Consider the following 26,259-nt stretch of genomic DNA (forward strand, 5'->3'; position numbering starts at 1 on the left):
AAGTGCATCTGTTATACATATACATATATCCACTACTTTTTAGATTCTTTTCCCATATAGGTCATTACAGAGTAATGAGTAGAGTTCCCTGTGCTATACTGTAGGTCGTTATTAGCTATCTATCCAGCTTATTTTTTTTTCCTATAGCGTAGCCATAACGAATGCTAGCAAACATACTATATGCCTTTCTATTGTTCTTCTCTTCTCTTCTCTTCTCTTTCCTTCCTTCCTTTCCTGTTTGACTCCTTGGTCTAGAATATGCATCGGATAAAGGCAGGGATTTTTCTCTGTTGTGTTCACTGTTGTATTCTCAGGAACTAGAATAGAACAGGGCTTGGAACAAAGAATGTACTTGAGAAATATTGTTAAGTGAATAAATCTCCATTTTACTGATGGGAAAAACTGAGCCTTAGAGGAGATGAATAATTTGGCCAAGGTTACTCAGCTGCTAAGCAGGGAATATAGAACACAAACTCCCATCATTTGGTCTGGGGACCTGATCACTGTAATATTTGGTCCTCTGGTAGGCAAAGTAAGCATTCTTTGTCTTACACAGGGCATGGAACTGTTCTCCAGGCATTTTTTATTATATTATTTTATAACTTCCATATGTGAAAAAATTTGATTTTTTCCCATTGTTGGGAGTTACAACTTGCTCAAAAATAAATGACAATGAAAGAACATATTAATTCTAAATCCACATGTCACTTTGTAGATTACAAAAAAAAAAAAAAGTTTTATTTGGGAATTCAGTTCTATTTTGAGAAGATAAGAAAAGTCAGGAATTGAATTAAATTTATTATCCAAAGTAGTACAATAGATCAGAAAAATTTCATGAAAGAAGAAATATTCAGGGTTGTTCATGACTTGGCTTACCTATTTTCATCCTAATTATACAAAGAACATAGCTAATCTGGAAAAAATTATCTAGACATATGTTTTGATAGCTGTTCATAACCAATAATATTTAAGACCCAGGTCTTTCTAAAACCTTAAGAAGCTAAATACTATTTCTGAAGATGTGTACAGTTCTTCTTTTAAAGTAATAACTCTGATCAATAACTATAATTCATGAGAAAATGCATTATTCTATAAAAGTAAACTTCCCCTGCCTCTATATATTTTCTTAATTTTCAGCTCAGCTGAATTCACTAAATTGGCTCCTTATGACAACTGTTTGAGGGAAAAGAAAGCCATTTGAAAAAGAAAAATTGTATATATTTACAGTATGTAACATGCTGATTTGATACACACATACATAGTGAAATGATTACTACAGTCAAGCTAATTAACACAATCTCACATAGTTGCCATTTTGTCTGTGTGTGTGTGTGTGTGTGTGTGTGTGTGTGTGTGTGTGTGTGAGATGAGAGCACTTGAAATCTATTCTCTTAGGAAATTTCCAATACACAATACAATATTGTTAACTATAGTCACCATGCTGTATATTATATCTCTAGGCTTATTCTTCCTACATAACTGCGTCTTAGTACTCCTTGACCAGCATTTCTCCATTTCCCCTGCCTTCCTGCCCCTAGTAATGGCCATTCTGTTCTCTGCTTCTGTGTATTTGACTCTTTTAGATTCCACATATAAGTGCGATCATGCAGTTCTGTTCTTTCTGTCTGACTTATTTCATATTTTCATAATGTCCTCCAGGTTCATCCACATTGTTGCAAATGGCAGGTTTTGTTTTGTTTCTTTGGCCGTGATATGCAGCATGTGGGATCTTAGTTCCCTGACCAGAGATGGAACCCGTGCCCCCAGCAGTGGGAGTGCAGAGTCTTAACCACTGGACCGCCAGGGAAGCCCCTCTTTTTCTTTTTAAGGCTGAGTAATATTCCATTGTACATACACATCACAATTTCTTTACTCATGGACAGACATTTAGGCTGTTTTCTTGATACACAATCTTGGCAATTGTGAATAATTCTGCAGTGAACATGGGGGTGCAGACATTGTATCTCTTCAAAGTACTGATTTCATTTCCTTTGTGTGTACACCCAGAAGAGGGATTGCTGGATCATACGGTAGTTCTATTTTTAAGAAAACAATTTCTTAAAGAAAGACATAACTTTGAATTTTAATCAAGGAAAAACCAGAGGTCTGGGTCTGAGGGAGGAAGCCTTACATAACTTGTTATATTGGATGGGGCCTGCTGGTGCTATGGTTTGGGCGATAGTGTTTGCTATGTGGGGCATATGGGAGGTGAGTAGTCCATAGATGTCCATTCAATGAGGATTAAGTATCTGTGGTCCAGGCAGAATTTGCTAGAGATGGAGAGGAACATGTGGATATGAGAGGAATATAGTGAAAGCAATGGATTGGTTTTGTGACCCAAGTGGATGTAGGGCCCGAGAGAAAATGAAGATTACCTAAAGTGGTAGGACTGAGAGTGTCAGGGGTCCTCTTGATAAGGGGGTGGTGAGTAGGGAAGTTGAGAGTAAAAAGGGAAGTTCTGCTTTTAATTGGTCACGTTGATAAACTGTCTCTCAGAAAGATTAAGCATATCTCTAAGCCATGAATATCATTAATCATTCTGAAAATCGATTTCCATAGTACTGGGTTCCTCCTATTCCGTGAGAAAATTTTAATTGCTGATCCAATTCATCAGTAGCATGTGGGACTCTATTTCAGTTGGCCACTCAGTTTCCTATTTCATTCTGAGTTGGTTGTAGCAAGTTGAATTTTTCTGGGAATTTTACATTTCACTTAAATTTTCACATAAAGTTGTTCCTAGTGTTTCTGTATTCTCTTTTGAGTATCTTTGAGTATCAATAGTTATGCCTCCATCTTCATTCCTAATATTTTTTTTACTTTGTCTCTCTTTCTGTCTCTCATCATTTTGGACAAAGTTTTGTCCATTTTGTTGGTCTTTTAAAGAAAAAGATAGTTTCATTCTATCTTTGCATTTCTTTCATTTATCCTTTTAAGTAGTTGTTTATGCACTCATGTAGATGAGAGCAGGTGGCTTAAGCAGTTGTTGAGAGGAACGATCTGGGAAAAGCAGGTGCATGTCAAAGTACAGTTTCTTGCAATGTGTCTCAGCTGTTGACTTGCAGAAGGGCAGTCATCAGGTCAAGCTGGAATCAGAACAAGGCAGGTTGTTTCGGTGACTGAGAAGCGCCTGGGGAGGATTACAAAACAACTCCAGAAACGAGCCTTCAGCTACCCCAGAAGGACTCTGCCCTTTTATCAGTCATTCTTTCTCTCTTTCCTTATCAAGTTTAACTCCTTATTAATTTAACATTATCCAGCTACAGTTAATATTAGGTAGCATTTGGTGGAGCACATAAAAGAATGTTATTGCTCGAAGAGCATTTTTTAAAGCCCAGGAATCATTAGCACTTCAAACGTATGGCAATGCTCTAGGCAGAGTTAATAAGCAAGCTTTCTCTGGCAAGATTTAACATTAACTGCATTTTGGACTTTAGGTGCAAGCCCAGAGTGGACTGAGCAGTCCTCCCTTTGCAGCCAAGATGGGACAGCAGCAGAAAAACCATTAATGCTGTGATTTTTAGATATAACATATATGTATACACACACCTCTCTATATATACATGTATATATGTGTGTGTAATAGTGCTGTAATTTTTACATGGAACATGCATTTATCTAGATTTATGTTGCAATAAAATCATTAACCACTAAATCCAGAAGAAATAACCTGCAGTGAGTTAAATATCTTGTCCAAAGTCACAAAGCTAGTTGGTAGCAGAGCCATGATTTAGATCCCTTCTGCCCTAGCCTAGTCTTTTTTCTATAATTCCATGGACTTACTTTATTGCATTGCTTAAAAGGCAGGTAAGTATATATAAATGGCATTCAACTAGTTATTACCAGTTCAAGCATTTTAAGGGATACTTCCTGCTAATAGAAATGTATCTGGAATGTAGAGCAAGAAGAAAAAAAAGTTGAAGCAAAATGTAGAGTGTTCTCAGTGAATTGGCCACTTGTTTTCTGTGTTAGTTATTCGAATCAGGAAGCATATAGGAATTATCTTTATTATGCTTACGTGCAGAGATTGTTTATTTACTCATTAATATTTACTATTAAGACATCTTAATATTTTTGACAGGATGAACGTCTGAGTGTTTTTTCCCCTCCCTTTGCTTTTAGAGATTTTAGTTTTAATGTACAGGAAGACAGTCAGGAAATCCTCTTTTTCTGGTTTTGGATTTATGTAAAGAAAAAGACGTAAAACTCAGATCTTTGCATCATGCCCTGGTTGTTTATGTGACTAACAGCTGTTCCTTTTGACTCTCAGGCGATATTTAGTTGCAGATATTAATCACCATTATAGTATAGAGTCCCTTTGATTTTAAAATTATGAATAACAAAGAGCAGGTGTTTTGTAAAAAAGGAAATCAAACATTTGAGGCAACACATATATTAAAGGTTTTGAAATGACAACTCTCCTGAATTTTAAACTGTCTAGAAATGGCAAAGTGTTCAGTTACCTCATGAAGCACGGCTCTGGTGTGGCGTTTGCCAAATGCTTTGTAGCAGATAACTCACTATTAAAGGAGAGAGTGTTCATTTTTCTTAGTGGTGCTATTAGCATATTTAATGAAGTGATTCCATTCCTGTGCTCACAAAGGCTCGTGCAAAGACGCTATTTTAAAGTAACAGCTCATGATCTTGCTTATAGCACATGCTTTTTGATTTGGGTCTGTCATTTTGATCCTTTCTAAGTACTACTAATTTTAAAAGGTACATATACGCTGTATTTGCTTGGCAAGCCATACATCTTTTCACAAAACACTTCCACAAATGAGTTCTATAAGTCTCTTCATTGAGAAGCATTATCTTCATGGTTATAGAATATTGCATTAGTGTGATGCAACAGTGGTGCAAAGCAGCTAAGCAAAATAAAGGAAACACTATTATATGCATATTATTATGCTGTTTAAGTGATAAAATTAGTGTGCCGTATTCTTGACTTTGTTTTTCTTTTCCTAGTTTTTCAGTAATCAGGTCATCACAGTTTAATGAAGACTTACTACCCCTTGAGCTGTGTGGGAGCTAGGTTATTAACCTAACTGGAAGTCCTTCTTAGGCCTGGCTTCTTCTGGTTTACCTAAGTAGCTGATGAGCTTGTATGTGATACCTCCCCAAGGCCTCCATCTTCTGCCCGCCCTCACATCTGTAAGTTTTATACTAAAGAACATCTGTCCATCTGCCTATCAGTCCATCTATTTATATTCTGGATTGTATGGGCAGAATTCTGTCCCCTGTTGTACACACACCTTCTCCCAGTTACTCAGTTATACACCAATCTAGGTACTGCTGGGAAGGGATTTTGCAAATCAAAGGAAGGTCTCAAATCAGTTGACCTTGAGATTGGGAGATGATCTGGGTGGGCCTGACCTAATCACATGAGCACTCCAAATCTGAGTCTAGAGGCAGAGGTGGATGTGGGTGGAGATGAAGGGGGGCAGAGATTAGAAGCACCAAAAGATTTGATGGGCGCTTGCTTACTAGATGATGGAAGGGGCCTCATAGTAAGGTATGTGGGCAGCTTTTAAGAGAGTGAGATAGCCCAGAGTGAGAGTGCCTCCCAGTTCAGCCAAAGGAAAATGGGAACCTCAGTCCTACAACCACAAGGAACTGAATTCTGCCAACAGGACCTTGAGCTCCAGATGAAGTGAGCCATGAGTCCTGCCAAGATCTTGATTTCTGCTTTGTGGGACCTTGGGTAGAGAATCCATCCAGGCCGTGCCTGACTAAAGCAGTGATGAGCTAATATATGTGGGCTAATTCTGTGGTAATTAGTTATGCAGCAACAGATAACTAATACATTGATTTAGAACCTGGTCAACCTTAGCTTCTTTAGCGTCCTAAAGCCTTTGTCCTTTTTCCCCCACCTCTCATTCTTATTTGAAACCAGAAGCAAAAAAGCAGAAATCACATACGTACTTTGATCTCTCAGTTCAGGACGTGAGACCAGTAGCAATTATTGAATCTGTTGTGGGTTTTATGCTTAATTGCAAAGGGTTTTGGCTTGTTTATAATCAGGATTTCCCTTGAGACGACTGCTATCACCTGTTGCAGCTACCCTCCATGCTGGAGTTCCTTAACTCTGATGCAGGGGAAGATTATTTGCAAAGATGGCTACAACAACTCCTCCAATCGTACATAGCATCCTTGTACTCAGGTCCCTTTGAAATATGACCACCGCTTTACCATCAAGGGGTGGAGCCCCCAAACCTTGGATTTGGGCTAGATCTGTGATATTTTCAAACGACATAATGTAACAGGATGACCTTGAGGTTAGACCTCGGGAGGCCTGATGGCTTCCTCTTTCACCCTCTTGGACCAGCTGCCCCGGGAGGAAGTCACCGTGAGCCTGCACCTGAGGGACCCAAGCAGACAGCTCCAGTCAACATCTGGACTTCGAGGCCACCCAGGACAAGCTGGTCCCTAGCCAACCTCCCAGTGACAGACGCATGGTAGAGCCAAACAGAGCAGAAACCAGAGCAGAAACAAGGTATCCCAGCTGAGCCTCATTCAAATTGCCAACCTACAGCACTGTGAGCAAATCATTCATTCTTATGTTAAGCCACTACGTTTTGATGGGATGTGTTATGCATTAATAGATAGCTGATACAGATATTAAAGAACATGACTTTTAAAATATGAATTGAAAATTAAGATTTTGAATGGATTATTATCTATTCAAATGGTCACGGACACAGTGCAAAATTTAAGATACACAACAGTATACATATAAAAATAAATTTCCCTCCTCTAGGGCACTGTTAAGCCTTTCTCATCTGTTTGGAGTTCTGCAGGATGATGGTTCGGGCATAAAGCAACTATTTCAAGATTGTGTATAAGGAAAATGACCAAGTGGGAGATAAAGGACAACATATCTCATTCCAAATTGATTTGCTTTGTTCCACTTTATGTCCCCACATGTTCATCTCTGCTTTCCTCAGTTTTCCTTAGGAATGAATTTAAAAGGCCCCCTATGTCAAAGCAAGAGGCTGAGGTTAAAGTTGAGTGTATGGGTGGTCTTGCAGGTGAGTGTTATAAGATGGAAAATTATTATGTATGCTTTGCAGTAAAGTACGATTAGAGAATCTATCACCAGTGATTGGTTAAAGGACTCAAAAGCCACTCAGGGGAGCATTTTCTTTGTTTTGTATATGGAGAAAGCGAGCAAAGGGCCTCTATATACCTGGTGAAGTGTGTCAGCCCAATGGTAGAAACCCAAGGAGGTGCCACCGGCTCACCTGACCTTCCTGGGATTCTGTCCACATCCAGAATATGGAATCTACAGGACATCAGATTCAGGCTGAGAGTTAGGTGTCACCTGACATACTCCTGGGAAGTCTAGCTGTGCCCTGAAAATCCAGGCTTATTTATTGGACAAACATCTATCATGCCTCTACTGTGGCCCAGACACTGTTGATAGAGGCTGTGGATACAAGTATAAATACCACTCTGGTCCATAATCTTTAAGTTCTTATTTCCGGAGTCCACCCACAGTGACCCCAGGGGCCCCAAGCCAAATCGGATACTTGATCCTACCTGGATTAAAATCCCCCTAAGATTCTCAGGAATGTGAAATACAAGCCCCAAACAGTAGACTTAATGAATGGGTGTTGGCATCTTATCTTTTAATAAAGCTTTGACTCAAGAAGTTCAAAGTAAATATTTGATGTACTATTTTGTTTTTGGTTTAAAAGAAATAATGGTTCCTGATACAAAGGTAAGGCCGAGGCTGAGATCCTTGGGCATTAATACCTCAGTCTATGGAATAAGCTGTTTCTGTTTCTCACCAGGGCAGGGAAAAGGCTGTGTGGTCACTTATCACGTCTAGACACTCTGTCCACTGCCCTGGCATCATAGTAGTTTGTCCAGGCTGCTTTGAGGGGGGGGTACATTATAGGCTCACTGGTAGGTCCGTGCTTTTCCAGTGTTAGAGTCTAGAATCTAATGCATGCTTCTTGTATTAGTCTGCTGAGCTGCCATAACAGTGGCTTAAACAAGTCATTTATTTTCTCACAGTTTTGGAGGCTGGAAGTCCAAGATCAAGGTGTCAGCAGTGTTGGTTTCTGGTGAGGGCTCTTCCTGGCTTGCAGATGACTACCTTCTAGCTGTGTCCTCACATGGCCTCCTTGTGTGCACAGAGAGACAGATCTCTGGTATCTGTTCCTCTTCTTATAAGGTCACCAGTCCTACTGGATTAGGTCCCCAACCTCATGACCTCATTTAACCTTAATTTCCTCCCTAAAGGCCCCATCTCCAAATAGTCACATCGGGGGTTAGGGTTTCAACATATGAATTTGGGGAAGACACAATTCAGTCCCTAACATTTCTTATTTGCCAGATACTGGGTTAAGCAGGCGGATGTAAAGATATGTATATCTATCAAGTATAAACTCTGCTCAAGGAGAGCACATATTTATAATACAGTGCACTAATTATAAGGCCATGCTAGGTATGGGAAGGGCAGAAAAGGTCCATTGAGTTTGAGCAGGTCGGGAAGTCTTGTTAGAGCAACTTGGATCTCAGAGAGGAGAGAAGCTCTTGGGGGTTGGTGGGGTATGAAGGTGTGCTGGGCAGGGAGGAGGCATGTAGAAAAGCCTAACAGGTGACAAATTCTTTCATCCGGTCCTCACAGTCACAAAACAGGGCCGTTTAGCAAATACAACACTCTGGCTGAGTGGCACCATGGGTGTTTGTTTGGGGGATGCAGCAAGAGCCCAGGGAAGTCATCAAGGTGATATCAAGAGGTATGCTGCTCTATGGGGTACTGTACGAAGGAGCTTGAACTTGGTCATGTAGTAGGGATTGGGCACCCCTTAAAGGGTTTTGAGAGCAGACGTGCAAGTGGAATGTTCACTGGGGAAGCAGTTTGGAGGAAAAGCATATGTGAGATTGCAGTCTGGGGACAGCTGTGGGGCTACCGCCACAGTGTGTTGACAGACCCCAAAGGCCAGCTGGGGCCGAGCCAGTGGGATGGGGACCAGGAGGGCTATCAAGCCGTCACATAGAATGTGCAGGACTTGGAATTGTCTCCCATGTGGGGAGTGAGGGGAAAATCTAGGCTGGATCCCAGGTTCTGGTTTAGTGACTGGTGGATCCATTGTCAAGAACAGAACCAACACAACCCAAGAATGGGAGAGAAGTAAGACTTGCAGGAAACACCGTGAATAAAGTTCACACAGGTCAATTTCTTGGGCTGGGAAGGAGCCCATCTCTCTAAATCCTGTGGCAGGTGACCCCACCTCTCAGTGGGCTTCAAGGCCTAGGGATGACGAGGCCCTTGAAGTGCTGTGACTTTCCAGCATCTTTGGAGTAAGTAATTGGTTTACCAAAATCCATAATTGATATGACTTTTCTGTGTGATAATGACCCAAGCTGTTTCAGTCAGAAAAGCTTCCCAGTAAATAAGCCCTTATTCATCTGTTGCCAAGAAAATTAAAAAGCTTTTGCTCTAAAATCCATTACCTGCTGTCTTTATTGTTTGTTACTCTGAAACATATCTCCCATTTTTTTACCTGCTGTGATTCACGTAGATTGTAATCTAAGAGTCTCGGGGTTGGGCAGAGAAGCGATTTGCTGTAAGGGAGCTGAGAAAAACGAAAATCCGAGAGGAAAAAAAGGGTAAAACAAACCCTTTTCTCCTTCGCATAAGTTTAAATCTTCAATTACCCTTTGAAGAACGAGGGGGAGGGGGAGGAGTCTGAGCAAATTCCCAGGGCACTGGGTTTCAGGCTCTGGCTGGACAGTACATCTGATTCCGTGTCCCTCTGAGTTTTCTTCGGTGACCTGTTGGCAGAATTTCAATGGGGACAGTCTCTCTGAATGTCACAGGCGTGGAGTGGCGATGGAGGCCAGACACCCACAAACCAAACAGTCCCGAGTACTTGCGGTCGTGTGTGTGTGTGTGTGTGTGTGTGTGTGTGTGTGTGTGTGTGTGTGAGAGAGAGACAGAGACAGAGAGACAGAGAGAACGACAGAGACAGAGAGAAATCTTTGATTGTGGGCCTCGGAAACGGGCGCCTGTCACCTATAATTTCCCATTTCTCTCTCTCTCATCTGGTGACACTCAGTTTTTTTCTTCCAATATTCCCTCTGCTTTGAGAGATTCTGAAGCCAACCAAACTAAAACCACAGAACGAAAACCTCCAGGAATCAAATCGGCAGACTTTTTCCCGGCGCAGTCCCCGCGGGCCGCGGTCCGGAGCTCCGAGCTGCAGCCAGCGCGGCGGGGCGTGTCCGGGGCGTGTCCTCAGCAGCCTAGCTCCGCCCCGCCTCGCCGCTTAATTCGGACGCGCGGGGCCGCGGGGTGTGAAAGAGCCTCTCTGCGCTGGACTGGTGGCGCCGCCGCCGCCGCCGCCGCCGCCGCCGTCGCCGTCGGAGCCGCAGTCGGAGCCGCCGCCCGCGCCGCCTCCGGGTCGTCCTGAGCCGCCGGGCCGCTGGGCGCCGCCGCGGCCGCCCGGAGCGAGCGCCGGGGAGGGAGCCGCGCGCCTTTGTGCGCGCGCCGAGGTGGGTTCGCCTACCGCACTTACTTTGCACACAAAGACTGGGAGCGTGGGGGAGGCGGGGTGCCCGCCGGGGCTACGGCGCGGCCGGCCGGCCGCCCTGCTCCGACCCCCGCCGCGAGGGTCCCCCGGGTGGGAAGGGCCGCCGGGCTTCCCCTCCCCGCGGCCGGCGCTGGGCGGGGGTCCCTGCGTGCGCTGGAGGACGGCGCGCCGGGCGGTGGGCGTGCGGGGAGCCCGGGCCACCCCGCGCCGTGCCGGGGACGAGCCCAGGGTGCGGGGTCGGGGCGTGGCAGGGGTCGCGCGCGGGGGTAACCGAGTCTCGGGGGTGCAGGGGATGGTGGGGCGCCGCGAGGGAGGCGAGCCTGCGCGGCCGCTCCGCTCGGCTTATTGTTGCTTCCTCGGCCCTGAAAATGGAGAGACCCTGCCTGGAGCGGGGATGCGCTGCCCACCGGGTGCGCCGCGCGCGGCCAGATGCCGAGCCCTGGGCGGCCGGCTCGCCCCCCGCAGCGCCGGCCGCCGCGGAGCCTCCTCCGCCTGGGCAAACAGAGGAGGGGCCGCAGGGGCTTTGAGCCGCTGGTTTAAAGGTGACCGGGGCACCGTTTCCAAACAGTCTGCAAGTAACTTTTCCATTTTTGCCTCTTCTCCGCTCCCGCTACTCCAGTGAACCCAGTATTTTGGGTGGCGTCTGCCCCCAAGGAGTCCTAAAATTTTGGTTCTCATAACTTCTCCTCAAGTATCTTCAGGTCCCTCGGGGATGGCGTGGATGCGTCTGGCCAAGTGTTGACGTGCTGTGTAGGGGATGTAACAGTCCCTCTGAAATGCGAAACGGAATCCCGCAGAGGATAAATGCCATATCTTTTTCTCTGCAGCAAGATACCATACCCTTCCTTCCTTGGAAAGACTTGACTTAATGACAGTAGAGCAAAGTTATTTAATGAAAATGAGTTTGATATTCAAGATAAATACAGAAAACCGGAATGCGGCCTGTTAGACTTTATATTTTTAACTTGAGGATTTCTTGCTACCAGGTACTTAGTTTCTCCTCCGGCCATGTGCCCTCTCCATCACTTTGGAGATTTTAGCTGTCCAAGTTGCTTTAAGTTGAAATAGTATCTGGAGGGCCTGTCTAGAGAAGATTTCTTAGTGCTAGTCGTTTCCAGTTTAAAACTTTTAAGTATAAAATTATATATATTTATTAAAAAATTGAAAAGAAATATAGGGGAAAAGTCACTCATGTACCAAACCACCCAAACATACCCTGAGGATAAAGGCATCTTTGCTTCATTTATGGCTTGGTAGCCATGGTGTAGAAATGTGTGTGTGAATGAATAAATCAGGGAGTTACTGATTATTAATCTTTACCACTCCCATCAGTCTAAAACACAATCTCTAATAACCGTAGTCTACAGCAGTGTTTTGCCAACAAGTCGTTTGAAGTATATTTCCTTTCAGCCTTGCAGATAACCACCTATACAGAAGGGGGAGGGAAGAAAGAGAAAAAACAATGCTAGTTCCACTTAATAGGGAAGAAGGGACTGATAGAAGCATTTAATGTACTATATTCTTTGGATTTCAGGAGTAGTTTCAGATTGGCTTTTTTTTTTTTTAAATAAAAGTAAACCTTTTGGCTTTTAACATATTCGAAAAAATAAAATTGTGTTCTGAGATCCATGAGAAATATGTGATGGAAAGGAACTCTTTGTAGAACAAGGAATAGCCATGGTTTTGTAGCTGGTGACTTGCTTGCTTCTAAAAGACCTTGCGTTGAGAAAGTAAAATAAGAAGGGTTTTCCTATGAGTGGAGAGTAGTTCTGCGTGCCTGTGTTCTGTGAAAAAACAAAAACAAAAAACACATTGTTCCAACCCAGATTTAGCCACTGAATGCTTTTGTTATTACATACTTTTATTTTCCACTTGTAAAATTTTCCGACATTTAATTTCTCCAATATGCAAAGTTAAAAAGAGGTTTTGGAGACAACTGTTTAGAAGTACTAGATTGATCATTAGGATGATGCAATACTTTTTGAAGTCAGAAGAATTTACAGGAAGGAAGCTGTGGTTATGTACTGTCAGGTGCAATCTTTGTTCCTGTTTCTAACGTGGGGCTCCTTAATCTGTGAGCGTGCTTGGACAGGTTATGGTGCAGTACAGTCAGCCCTCCGTATCCCCAGGTTTCACATCCCCACATTCAACCAACCAAGGATCGAATCTGCAGATGCCAAACCCGCGGACACAGAGGGCCGACCGTATTCATTGTACTGCACCATTTTATATCGGGGACTTGAGCACCTGCGGATTTAGGTATCCTCGTGGGTCCTGGAACCAATACCCTGTGGATATGGAGGGTCAACGGCAGTGACCTGTGAGTGAGTGTGTAAAGTATGTAATCTGCTGTAATAATGGCACCTTTCTCCAACCGGATGTCAAAAGAAACTAAAATAGGGCCCATCAGAATCTCTCCATCTCATCTTTCAACCCTCCTATGACCTTGAACAGTCTGAGCAGCACAGCCAGGCTGGACGTGAGGTCAGAGTTGAGCCGCTTTGCTCTTAAAAGTTTTGCTGCCTCGCAGGGTGGAGAGAAAAGTTTGGGAGTGGTCCAGGGTTACAGACTTGTATGGCTCTTTGTGATGGCCAGACACCTGTCCCTGTTGCCTGGAGATTCCATTCCTGGGATGTTTAGAAGCAGACTTGGTTTGTGCTTGAGAGAAGTGCTGAGAGATCCGGGTCCTGAACTGTATGTGGTAGGACGGATGCTGTCCTCCATCCCTTCCTCCCTCCCTCTCTCTCTCCCTTCCTTCCAATTTTTTTCTTTTTAACATCTTTATTTGAGTATAATTGCTTTACAATGGTGTGTTAGTTTCTGCTGTATCACAAAGTGAATCAGCCATATGCATACATATATCCCCATACCCCCTCCCTCTTGCGTCTCCCTCCCATCCTCCCTATCCCACCCCTCTAGGTGGTCACAAAGCACCAAGCTGATCTCCCTGTGCTATGCGGCTGCTTCCCACTAGCTACTTAATGCCACATGTAAAGGTGGAAAAGACTTTTAATGATTTTTGGGGGGGAGTGGTTAAGGCATGGAAAACTTTTCTCCAAAAAGAGGGGACATAGTAGGTTAGTAATATAGCTTCATATTCTTAATGCCCCATCTGCCCCTTCCCTCCAGAATTCTCTGTGCAAATGTTTGGAGAAAAGGGGCCAGGAGGTTTGGTTGGGTGAGGTCTAGATTTTAGGCATTTTTAGAAGTCCCCGGATATCTTGAGATATTGACTTGTCAGCCTTCTTTAAGTCTGGAGAAAGTAGCTGTGAGCACTGACCCGTTTTTGCCTCTCACTTTGGGCTCACGTCATGTAGGGAAAGCTCTGTGCAGCTAAGGAGTCTGTGTGCGCAGCCCCGGGCCACTTAGTGCTGGAATGACCTGACGATGAGACTTCACTGCAGTTTTTTTGTGTAATTTCCTTGTTTAAGCTTGGCCTTGTTTTGCTTTTCCTTTGTGAAGCAGACCAGTTTCTCCCCTGTTCCTTCTTGTGCAAGAGGTGCTGGGCCCCATCGGTCTGAACTTGAAACTTTTCCTTACACTAAGTACCTAGGGAACTCCGCTGAAAAGGAGTCGATGCTTTTCACCGCATCTGATCCTGTTGATTCCTAGACCCCATCAGTAAAAGAAAGAAAATCATTGGCCAGCTGCCACTTAGTCCTGGTAAATCGTTGAGCGGCTATTTTTGAAGCTGATGGGAGAAGCTTTGTTTTCTATTCATTCCTTCATTGAACAAACATTTCCTTAGTGCTTCCCATGTGCCCGCACTGCCCTCGCATCGGGCATACTGCAGTTGACAAGTCCCATGGGGTCCCTGTCCACATGGCAGGGCAGGCGAGGAAGATATTTAAAGAATTACATGAATTACACAGACATTGCTTGATGACCGTGATATTAAGAGCTGTGAAGGGAAGGTAGCACTTTGTGAATTAAGGCATCTCAGAAAGAATGATGGAAATCCCACCTAAGGCTGCGGGATTGGGTTTCTGACCCTAAGGTGAAGGGTAGGGGGAGAGGCGTGGAGGGGACCGAGTGTGATTTGCCCAGGGCTGATCAGTTTAAGAGCAAGGTGTAGGGGCTTGGCAGAACAGATTTGGAGGACTGTTCGGTTGTGTCTAGAATTTGACTGAGGGGTTGGGAGACTTTCTAGTGCAGAATTGAGGAGGGACTGGGAAATTGTGGTCTTGTTCCCGTATTCTCGCTGAAGGTAAACCTGCAGGCCGGTGGCCCTGGGAAGCCAGCTGTGGTGGGGACATGGCGTGCCCACCCCAGGTTCTGTTACAAATGAAAACATAAGAGGGGCTGTGGGGAAATTGTGGGAAGACTTATTTAAGAATGTTTTCCAGACTCAGGTGAACTGTAGGAAGGAAAATGGAGAGCAATGCAGAAAAAGGAAGGACTGCGGCTTTAACACAAGGTGGACTCTTTAGCAGTTCCATCCTACCAGGGATCGCATTTAAGGTCAAGCAGCTGGTCAGAGCAGTTGTAAAGCAGTAGCTGTAGTCTGTGTTGTGTGTGCCTGGGGAGAGGTGGGAGGGAGGCGTACTTTGGTGACAGTAATGTTCCCTACCCACCGCATAGTCTTAGAGTTTTGCGGTGTGAAGAAAAGCTCCCTCCACCCTTAGAGCCGTGAAACAATGTGATTCTGGGCTGTCCTCAGTGCTATTCCTGGTCATGCTACTGAATTATAAATCCTTAGCAGTTGTTACACGGAGAAGTCTTAAATGGGGAATTGCAGAGCCTAGGCCGAAGATAGAAAAAGTGCAGGTAGGCCAGCTGTCCGCACCCTGGTGGGTGGTAGGTGCGCGTTGTCTGGAGGATTTTTCTCGCCTCGTTCTCTGTTCTCCTTTCTGGTGTCAGTGCCAAGTGTATGATAGTGGAGCATCTATGGCCCTGTTCAGTGCCAGCCCTGGACAGAAGGGGTGGGATTGGGGAACGGGGCGTGTTAACGAATGTGCCATACGGGAACAGTTTGGAGCTTTGAAACCAGATGTGTCTGAGTTAGTACCAGGCCCCGGCTTTGTGACCCCCACAAGTCACGGAGCCCCTGGGAGCTTTAGTGCTCTTGTTTGTGAGATGAACTTTGTAAGATCTACCTCTGAGGGCCTGAAGCCCCAAACACATGGTCCCTGAGCATGGCCGGCCAAAGGTGTTTAGGCTCTTGTGCTGTCGCCCACAGATTTTTGATAACAGCAGTGATGCCAAGATGCCGATGAGGGACACTGGTCGGGGGTGGCAGAGGATGAGGGACTTCTCCCTTCTCTCTTTATCTGACCTTTCAGGATGCCTTCATGCCTTCAGGAGTGTTTTAAAGAACCTGGCTTTGCTATCAGAAATGGCATGTTTTATTGTATTCTTGGACACAGGTTCTGGCACCCTTCATAAAGCGACGTAACCAAGTGTCTAGGAGAGAGGCCATGATCCTGTGGTGTCAGCTTTTCTGTGTCGTTATTAGTATATGTGACACAGAGCACACTCCGTGAGCGTTCAGGTTAAAACTCACATTGTATCCAGGTTTTTGAGGCATCTGGGCCTGATCCATGCTCATGAGTTTACAAAACCCTGCAGTGCTCTTACAAACTCCCACTGTATAAATAATCAAAAGTTGTTTCCGGATGTCTAATGGAGAGGTACGAAAATTCCCCTGTGCTGGAGGAAGTTAAGAGTGTCATTGTGAATATGTATATATAGAAGGACTTTCTTTAGAATGTTCTTTTCCCTTACAACTTAATGTCATTTAAAATAGATAAAGCAGGACTTCCTTGGTGGCGCAGTGGTTAAGAATCCACCTGCCAATGCAGGGGACACGGGTTCGAGCCCTGGTCTGGGAAGATCCCACATGCCGCGGAGCAACTGGGCCTGTGAGCCACAACTACTGAGCCTGCGCTGTAGAGCCCGCGAGCCACAACTACTGAGCCCGTGTGCCACAACTACTGATGCCCGCGCGCCTAGAGCCTGTGCTCCGCAACAAGAGAAGCCACTGCAATGAGAAGTCTACGCACCGCAGCGAAGAGTAGCCCCCGCTCGCCGCAACTAGAGAAAGCCCGCGCGCAGTGACGAAGACCCAACACAGCCAAAAAATAAATAAATAAATAAAATTAAAAAGTAAATAAATAAAATAAAATAGATAAAGCTGTGGTCAGGGTTCTTTGTCTTCCTTTCCTTTTTTCACGGATGCCCAGAGTAGTGTATGTAGTGTGTTGGAAAGACGGAGGCCTAGTGTTCTAAAATGTTCAGAATCCTGGGCCCAGGTTCACCATTAATTAGCATGCATGTGGTTTTCGAGCAGGTCATTTATTTCTCTTTCTCTACTTTCTCATCTATGAAATGCAGATAATCACCCTTGCCTACCTCTTAGAGTGGTCTTAGGGTGAGGTTGAAGCTTGCCTTTGTTTTACCTGGTGGAACGCTTGGGACCATCAGTTGTCGTTTCTGGGACTGCCATAGGGTTCAGTAGCGTGCCGGCCACCCCTTCTAGGATCAGGTGACTCCTTCAAGGTGAGAGGAGGCAGGGCACAGCATGGTCAGGAGGACTGGCCGCAGTATCCTTTGCGTTCCTGCTGGGGGCGGGCAGGGAGCATCAGTTATTCTGTGCTCGTGGAATGTGGCACCGTGGATGTGTACTAGACTGTCAGACTTAAGAGTGCAACCTGGCTTAGGCAGGTAACCTCGTAGGGCGTCCGTATTCTGATCTGTGAACTGTAATTATAATAAGTATTTTTATTCTTACCAACTAACAGTTCTTGAGCACTTCCTATCTGGCAGGTGTTGTGCTGAGTGCTTTGTGAGAGTTCTTTATTCCTTCAGCAAGTATTTAACGCATTTTTCTCTATGCCAGACCCTGTGCCAGACTCTGGGGCATGTGGGTAAGACAGTGTCAAAATCCTGCTTGCGTGGAGCTTCTCTTCTAGTGGGAAGACAGCGTGTAAAGGAGAACGTAGATGATGTGATTCTAGGCAGTGTCACTGCTGTGAAGGAAGTGAGGTCGAGGGGTTGGAGTCCGGCGGGAGCAGAGGTGGGGTTTTTAGTAGGGTGAGGCCCCTCTGAGGAGGAGAACTTGAGCTCTGGATGAGGGAAGGGGTGAGCCTCACCCCCATCCGTCTGTGCAGAGGCAAGTGCAGATGACGGCCCAGGGACCAGAGGTGCTCATCAGGTGGGGCCTGCAGGCTGTAGGAGACCAGGGGAGGGTTCTGAGCAGGAGGTGATGGAGATCAGCCTTGTGTTTGTAAATACCCCCCTGCAGCCATAACTGCAGAGGCCAGAGTGGAGGCAGGGGGACCCGTGGGAGGCTTCCGTGAGTCCCCGAGGACTGGGATGGAGCTGGTGAGAAGTGGTTGGATGGATACCTGAAATATTTTGAGGATGGAACCCTCAGGACTTGGTCATGGATTGGGGCAGATATGGGAAAGGAGAGAAGTCATGAGTGATACCTCTGTGTTTAGCCTCAACCCCTGGGTGAAGGGTGGCACCGTTTACTGATCTGGGAAACTTGGGGGAGGATTATAAATGTGCTCAAACAGCTCTGAAATGAATACTGTTAGGGTTCCCGTTTCACAGATGTGGAAACTGAGGATTAGAGAAGTAACAAGTTTGCTGTAGGACGAAGCCGGGTCAGGATTAGGATCCAGGTCTGGTCCTTGCCCGAGCCTAGCATCCTCAGCTGTTTGGCTGTGCTCTGCAGAATATGTGAGTTTGCTGTCAGAATAGATTGGTGAGAAAGGACTTGTGCAAGCACTTTGAAAGCACATCTTTTTTTCCCCCAGTACAGCTTTATTGAGGTATCAGTTATATACCATGCAATTCACCCATTATAAGCATCCAGTTCCATAATTTTTAGAAAATTTGTACTGTTGAGCAGCCATCACCCCAGTCCAGTTTTAGACTCTGTAGTCCATTCCTCTTTCCATCCCCAGTTTCAGGCAGACACTGATCTTCTGTCTCTAAGGTTATGCCTTTTCTAGAAATTTCCTACACGGAGAATCATACAATATGTGGCCTTTTGTGTCCAGTTTTGTTCATTTAACAGAGTGTTTTTGAGGTCCATTCATTGTGGCACACCATGTCTGCTCTTAAGGAACATTCTTTGCCTTGGTCAGAAAGAGGTACTCTGTGCTGATGAGAGTGATTTCCACGGAGATGGGCCTTCAGATGATGATAAACGTAATGATGGCTAGCATTTCCTGAGCATTTCCGATTATGCCAGGTGTGGTTTCATTCATTATCTTCTGTGGTCTTCCAAGAAGTTCTGTGAGGGAGGTACCATTAGTGTTAGTGCTTTACAAATGAGGAAAGTAAGCATAGAGAGATGAAGAAGCTTGCCCCAGGTTCTAAGAGCTGGGATCAAATTTGGGCCTCCTCTCTGCAGAACTTTGCCTCGGCCAAGACTCCACACTCCCTTAACCCTGTTGATAAAACTTTTGACTTCTTAGCCTCAGAAAGGGCTTGGAATCCCAGTTGGAATAAGGCACTTACCAGGTAAATCTAAAACCGTAGCTTTAAGGAGGATATTTATACTGCATTTTAGTTTTGGCATCATCACATGGAAATGATAATGTCTTAAAGTGATCCATTTGTGAAGGAGCTTTCTTAGGTATGGTGTGAGCATGGCACCAAATTCAAAATGCATAATTATGTCATTAGGCAGAGCTTGTGTGTTTGAGTTGGTCTTAAATATTATGTTTACCGGAAGTGCCATTTTTTTGGTATGAAGTTTCCCAAGGCTGTTACCTTGTTATTAATGGGTGGAATTAGGCATCATGTATTTTTCAAAGTGTTTTATGTCATTATGTTAGATGCTAATACAATTTTCCCTTCTATGTAACAATCCTGTATTTAAACAGTATTTTTTCCAATTCATGTATAGTCCATATTGGAGGATTTTGTGTTCCCCATGGCAGAGGAGTTCTTTGTGCATCACAAATATCTGAACGTTTTGAGAAGATTTTTAAACACTTCATATCTTTCTGTCTATACACTTGGGTGTTCATCTTGTTTCCTTCTCTCCCATTTCATAGGTACCCTGCTTGCTTCAAATGTTAACTTCTCTGTTCAGAGCATGGATTTTATGCTGTTTGCATGAATGGGTTTCCTATGAAGCTCAAGGCTGCTAGAATCCTATTGGCTATAATTGTGCTCAAGAACCTGTAAATTTCCTCTCTAGATTGCCCCAGGTACTGCCTCTTTTTCTACCAACCAGGATCTTGTGCATCTTCTTACTGAGAGTTTCCCCTTCCTGTGCAGAGCTGGGTGTGGCCCAGCCATCCATGGCTCAGTTTCTGCTCACAGGCCCTGCCCTTTCAATTGGAGAGTGGCTGAATTGCAGTTCCAGAACATCAGAAGGCAAGGGGTGGGGCAGCCCAGGAATACGTAGGACTCCCCATCTTCCCTGCATTGATTTCACCCCTCATTAGCTTAAAAATGTCTTTTGATAGTTGGTTTCTCACACCAGGGTCCGAACAAAGCTCACACATTGCATTTGATATGCCTCTTGACGTTTTAACTCTAGAACAGCGCTCCTTCCCCCATCCTGTTCTCCCTAAGTTATTGCTTTGTGGAAGAAGCAAGTCAGTTGTCTTGTAGACGGTCCCGCATTCTGGATTTGGCTGAGAGTTTTCTCTTTAAACGTGTTCCACTAACCTCTGTATTTCTGTAACCTGGAAGTTAGAACGAAAGCTTTATTAGATTTGTTGATGTAAAACAACCAGTTATTTTGCCAGCAAAATGGGTTTATTTGAGAACAGCAAAGAATCGCAATTTGGGACCTAAAACTTATGGTGACCCACAGGTAAGTCCAGAGAACAGAGGAGAGGAACATTCTTTTGTAGAGGAGAAGGAGTTGGCCGGGACCGTTATAAACAAAGAGTCCATTGGAGGAAACTGGGAATTCAAAGTATAGTGACTTTTCATTGGTGACTTGTGACAGCCTCTCATTGGCTGGGCTGTTGCCAGGCAAAGAGAAACCCTTCTTTCCTCCTGCTGAGTGGTAAAGTAATAACCTTCTTCCTGTTGGAAATGCAAAGGTATCTCTTTTCCTTGGGGTCTGCAGTTGACATAGAGTGGTAGGGCTTGAGAACTCCCCCTTCTGGCTTCCTGATTCCATTTTAAATGAGGTTTCTGTTTATTATTTTTCATAGATTCACGTTCAGGTTTAGGGGGACAAGATTAGTTTGTTGGCCGTGTTGTACACTTCGTGTCCCATCGTCTCAGGACGGTGTCTGGTTGTCTCCCTTGTAGTGATACTGAGGTTGATCGTTGGGTTCATGTGCTGGGAGTTTGATCCTTTCATTGTGAATTTCCTCATCACCCTTTCTCCCAGGGTCTGTTAGCTTTCATTGAGGACTGTTGCCTGAATTGATCATTTCATTAGAGGTTGTTGATTTTCCACTCTGAATGAGCATGTTAGTGAGTGTGAGATGAGATTTAAACTGGCCAGGGTGTCTGCTTGGGGACAGCTAAAGAATTAACAGAGAAGCAATGATTGGCTTGGCTTTATCCAAGCATAGCGAATACTTCCAATACTCAATACTTCATTAGAACTCAGTACTTCATTAGAGCTAATTGCTATTTGCACAATCTTTTATGAATGTTACTGTGCCAGGTTGATTTTATTGTAAGTCTTGTTTAGCAGCAATGTTAAATTCTGTCCATATTTGCTAACTTGGGTGCTTGGCCATCACCTAAATTAAGAGATTATGACATTTGTTTATGGGTGAGAATGCCAAGTGATGGTGTAGACCATGATAGATTATCATCTTCAGTAATCATTTAAGATTTCCTGACATGTAAGGACACGTATGCCTCATCTTTCCTTATAAAACAAGTAAGTCACTGATGAGTTTAAAAATATAGGAGGTGAATGATAAATCTGAAATAGCTGCGTTTCCATTCTGCCTAGATGGAAGAGAAATGGACCTCTGCTGGCAGCTTTCAACTTCATTGTTAAGATCAGAAAGGATGGATTATTGCAATGTGTCCAGCAGGAAGTAATTGAGAGTTTCTTTTAAAGGCCAGCGGTCGTAGTAAATGAATTTAATTTGTGTGTGCTCCATCACTGCCAGGGGCCACTGGGACATGTTACAGTAGCAATCTGATTTGGGGACAGTTGCAACATTTGAAGGCCCCTGGGATGGAAATATATCGATTCCTCCTGTTACAGGCAAGCCTGCCTTTTGCCAGCACATGTTCCTGGAAACCACAGTGTGAAAACAATCTTCATAAAGCAGGTTCTAGGATCCCCACAGGCACAGTCTCATGATTAGGAGTTGTGCCTGTGACTAGACCCTTGGTATCAAATGAATCGTGGCTATGACCCGTAAATCATAAAAGTGTGACAACTAGAAACCTAAAAGAATTTGAAATTAGAAACTACCCTGCATTGTCACAGAGGGTTTGAGCTTGGGGAAGCCTTAGAGATCAAGGGATCATCTAATCTAGACTCCTTATTTTTTTTGGTGAATAAACCACCGCTCAGACGTGTCAACTAGCTTGCTGGAGACCACACAGCTCGTTATTGGTTGAGTTGGAACTAAAACTCATCCCAGAATAATAATCACTGACACGTGGGTGTTTCTTACGCATGTGCTAAATGCTTTACATGCATCGTTTTTGTGATCCTCGTCCCATGGCGTAGGACTTTAATTGACTATATTTTACTCAGGAGCACACTGAAGCCTAGAGACTGTCTGTAATTTATCCTATAGATAACACAGAACTCAGGTACGTTGGCCCTCCATACCCATGGGTTCTGCATCCGTGGTTTCAACCAACTTCTGATAAAAAAAAAAAATTTCTGGAAAGTTCCAAAATGCAAAACTTGAATTTGCCATGCCCTAGTAATTATTTACATAACATCTACATTGTATGTACAAGTATTTACATAGTATTTACATTGTATTAGGTATTATAAGTAATCCAGAGATGATTTAAAGTGTACGGGAGGATGTGCTTACGTTATATGCAAATATACTTTATGTAAGGAACTTGCGCATCCATGGATTTTGGTATCCACAGGGATCCTGGAACCAGTTCCCTGCCAATGCTGAGGGACGACTATATTCACTACAGAAAATGTGGTTTATCCACCCTATGGTACTGTCTTTTACGTTAGCCATTTCTTCTTTCCTTCCTCTCTTTCTCCTCCTCGTCCTCTTATTATCAATGTTATGATTATTCTTCTAACTTTATTATTCTTATGAAAGGAATTATTCCTAATGGCCCATAAACTTTGCCTTTCCATGGCTTTCCATTTACTCTAAAGATCTATATTAAACCCACCAGCTCTAATGTATTGTAAATATAGTCAATGGAAAGTGATGCACTAGCTATAATAAAGATGGAAACAATAAGTAACTTTGCTTGAATTCTTAGCATTTAAAAGAGCTTTTGGAACTTAAATTCCTTTGATCCTTTCTTTAAAAACAGAAGATCACCACTTATCCTTTAAGTACTTGAAAACATCACCAAGATATTTCCTTGCAGCAGGTCTGGAAAGCAAAAGTTCCTTCCGCGAGAGCCTCTGCATCGCTTGCTTCCTCTTTGCTCCCTCCTCTCTCTTCCCTTCCTCCCCCAGTCACATTCTGGGCAGTCCTATGGCAGAGATCTCGGCAGGAGCAGGTCTACTTTTAGGAGCGAGGGTGTGAAGGGTGGTGGGTGGGGAGCAGAGGAGGTGAGAAGTAGCCTCTGGAAATGGGAGAGGGTGTTGGTATTGAGCGTTATGCTCTCGTTTTGAAGCCTGCAGGGCTCACCTTGTTTCCGCCCATGCTGCCCGCACAGAGCCCGGTGTGGGTGCCAGAGAGGTGGCATTTCAACTGGATGATCTGTGTCATCTGAGTACGTAATGGAGCGGGGAAGTGCGGAGACCCTGGTAACGTCCAGGGAAATCTCTACTTGGATGTGGTTTGTACCCTGGTCCAGGGGTGACTTTAAACAATTTGTGATAAAACAAAAAAACAGTTGGCTTGGCAGCTATCCGAATAGGTGCCCAGGTAGAATTTTTTATTTGTTTGTTTTAAATCCTTCTAAATTGCAGTTCTTCATGAGCTTCCTGTGTCAGACATGCAGCTGAATCTGTAATGATGGGCTCTACCAACACTGGTTTTTTCCCCTCTGCATGTGTGCTCGAAACAAAGCTGCCTGCAGGTACAGTCTGGAAGATGCTGCATGCATGGGCTTCTCGGTGGACCGTGGCGCAGAGCTGACTCATTTCAAATACTGCCTATTTATAGCCTCTTCAGAATAATGGTAAGACGGTAGATGTTCTCTCTACCACCGCCATGTAGGTTAACATGACTTTTTAAATGGAGATAAATTATGTTTTACTCACAGATGACTCATTTCATAGTTCTCTTTAAATATACACCCTGCCGTTCCTCTGAAGTGTGTCACTTTAATAATCAGCCCGTGCTGGAGCATTCTCAGTAAGCTGTAGGCTTGGAAGGGGGACGAGGCCTTCCAGAACGTGGAGCTCTGTATGGGAAACTGGTGCTCAGGGAAGCTGAGGACCCCAGCATCTTACAAGTCTCCTTAGTGCAGATCTAGGGCCAGAACTCTCTTCCCTTGACGGCTAATTCAGCACGAGGCTTCCTTTGCTCTGACCTGCCTTGCCTACCCTCACCTACCCCCATGGACCAGCACTTGCTGCCACAAAAGAACAAAAGCAAAAACAAAAGAGAAAACGTCCTGGTTACCGGCATCCTGGGATGTGGGCGATGATTTTATTGCAGAAAAAGAATAACGTTTTAAAGAAAAACCTCACGTAGTTCTGTCATCCTAAAAAAACTTTCTTTTCTTGACGTGTGCGTTCTTAGTTCTTGTTCGTTGTAATACAAACTCTTAAAAACGTTAAACGTTAAAAATAGTTATTTATACCATAAGCAAAAGCCGAGGTGTTTATTTAAATGTCTGAGAACTCTCTTTGCTGATGTTGTCTGTTGGGCACGTTTTGAGTTTTAGGGCTCAGCTACTTCCTATGTGTGAATACATACATGACGTCTTTCTCTGTAAACAAATACGTGAGACTATATTTCTCTAAATAAGAATAAATGTATGCGTTCTTTCCATGATTTTGGAAGAGTGCTTCTCACATCACCGTTCCCTGTAAGTCTTCTTTCAAGCGTTTGTTGTCATTGACTGGTTCTGACATTGGCATGCTAGGAAGAGCGTGAACCTTATGTCAGGTAGACCTCTGTGAGCCCAAATTTTCTCATCCCTACAATGTGAGTATTAGGCAGCTAATGCAGGTAAATCACCTGGCCGGTGCCTGCACGTACGTGTTGACTAATGTTAGTGTCCCCCCCTGTGTCTGCTCTACTTACACTCGTGTCTGGATGTGATGTCATACCTGATGATTTTCACCCACCCGATAGAACAAGATGATTCAATTCCATCAGGACTCAATTCGAGGTTGCCCCAGGTTTGGAGTGACAGCCTGCTTCACCCATACCGTCCTCATGGGCCTTCTACACCTGAAGCGCTGAGCCAGTTGTATAAGCAGAGGTAGAGAGAGAGATGGGTTAGGAAGCTGGGGATGAATGGCCAAAGCTGGAGCTCTGGAGCCTAACTGGAGAGTGAACGAGGGACCACTGTGCTAAAGGGTGTGGACGTGGCTGTGAGTCAGCTTGGGTGCTTGACTCAGCCCATAGCAGTGGGCTGGGGTGAACAGAGGTTTAGGACCTATAGGCAGGCAGGGTTCTTAGAAACAAAGACGAGTTCTGTAGAGGAGGAAGGTTTTCAGTGGCCCAGGATGGAAGTGAAGTAGGGAGGATGTGACAGAAGTGAGAATGAAGCTGGGGGTCAGGCATCTGAGCCACGGAGGAGAGAATCAGATCAGTAGGTACACCAATAGCCAGGAGTCCACAGGGATGCTGAATAAAGGCTCTCACCCGTTCATTTGTCGGTTCATGGGCTCCTGTAAATGCAGGAACTGATTGCTGAGTGAGGGCCCTACACCCCCAGACAAGTGGGACCCAGGGTCAGCGGTGCATGGCAGGAGAGCAGCCACAGGGTCCCTCCTGGTGTGTTGGCAGAGGAGCTTGGTACGCACACATCTTCTTTGTCCAGTGTAACTATTAGTAGAGCCTCACCCACACCCAGAGTGACCTGGTCTGGTTGATAGATCATGTAGTCATCCTTCATACATGTCCTCAGTTGCAGGTAAGTATTTGCTGTGTGCATGAAAAAATTCCCGATCAGAAGCTTGTCTGACACGAGGTTCTATGGTGAGCCCGAGGCTTATTACCTGCCTCACTGAGGGAGCTCGGCTACCATCTCTTTGCTCCTTGATTGAACTCTAAAGAACATTCTGCATTACGTTTTCCACGTTCTTTTCTCTCTCGGTTTGTCTTCAATGAGGGTCTGTTTTGGCGGTGATCCGCTAATGCTGTAAACAGTCATCCAGCCGCACCAGCAGCATCTCTAATTGCACCTCTTTGCCGGGAGCTCCTCAGGAGACCCTGCTGCCTCCCTGGGGCTCCCTGGGGTGCAGTAGCCCCACTTAAGTAACACCGTGGTGTCAGGGCTTGGTGAAGAAAGGAGGAGGAGGAAGGATGCTTTGCCTTCTTTTACTGGTCATCCTGATGAGAAGGGTTTTGGAAGGTCTTGTTTGAGGGTCTGGGTATTGGGGCGTGGGAGAGGGGAGGTAGGTGGGGTGGGGTAAGCAGGGCCCAGGGTGCCATCATGAGGCCGTTGCTAACGCACCCCAGGTATTTCTTGTTCCCTTTGG

General features: G+C 44.8%; 1 protein-coding gene across 3 annotated transcripts in view; it reads left to right on the forward strand.

The window, feature by feature from the left end:
- FAM107B (family with sequence similarity 107 member B) overlaps positions 1 to 26,259 on the forward strand; it is a 221,314-nt gene that overhangs the window by 126,590 nt on the left and 68,465 nt on the right. The window contains exon 1 of one of the 3 annotated variants that reach the window (XM_061178250.1): positions 10,398 to 10,503. The exons of 1 other annotated variant lie outside the window; for it this stretch is intronic. The gene's annotated coding sequence lies outside the window, so the exon portion shown is untranslated. Of the gene's footprint in view, positions 1 to 10,397; positions 10,504 to 26,259 lie in introns of those variants that run through there. One more of the 3 variants, XM_061178257.1, reaches the window with a different exon arrangement.

This window comes from Eubalaena glacialis, chromosome 2, assembly GCF_028564815.1.
Source record: "Eubalaena glacialis isolate mEubGla1 chromosome 2, mEubGla1.1.hap2.+ XY, whole genome shotgun sequence".
Lineage (NCBI taxonomy): Eukaryota > Metazoa > Chordata > Mammalia > Artiodactyla > Balaenidae > Eubalaena > Eubalaena glacialis.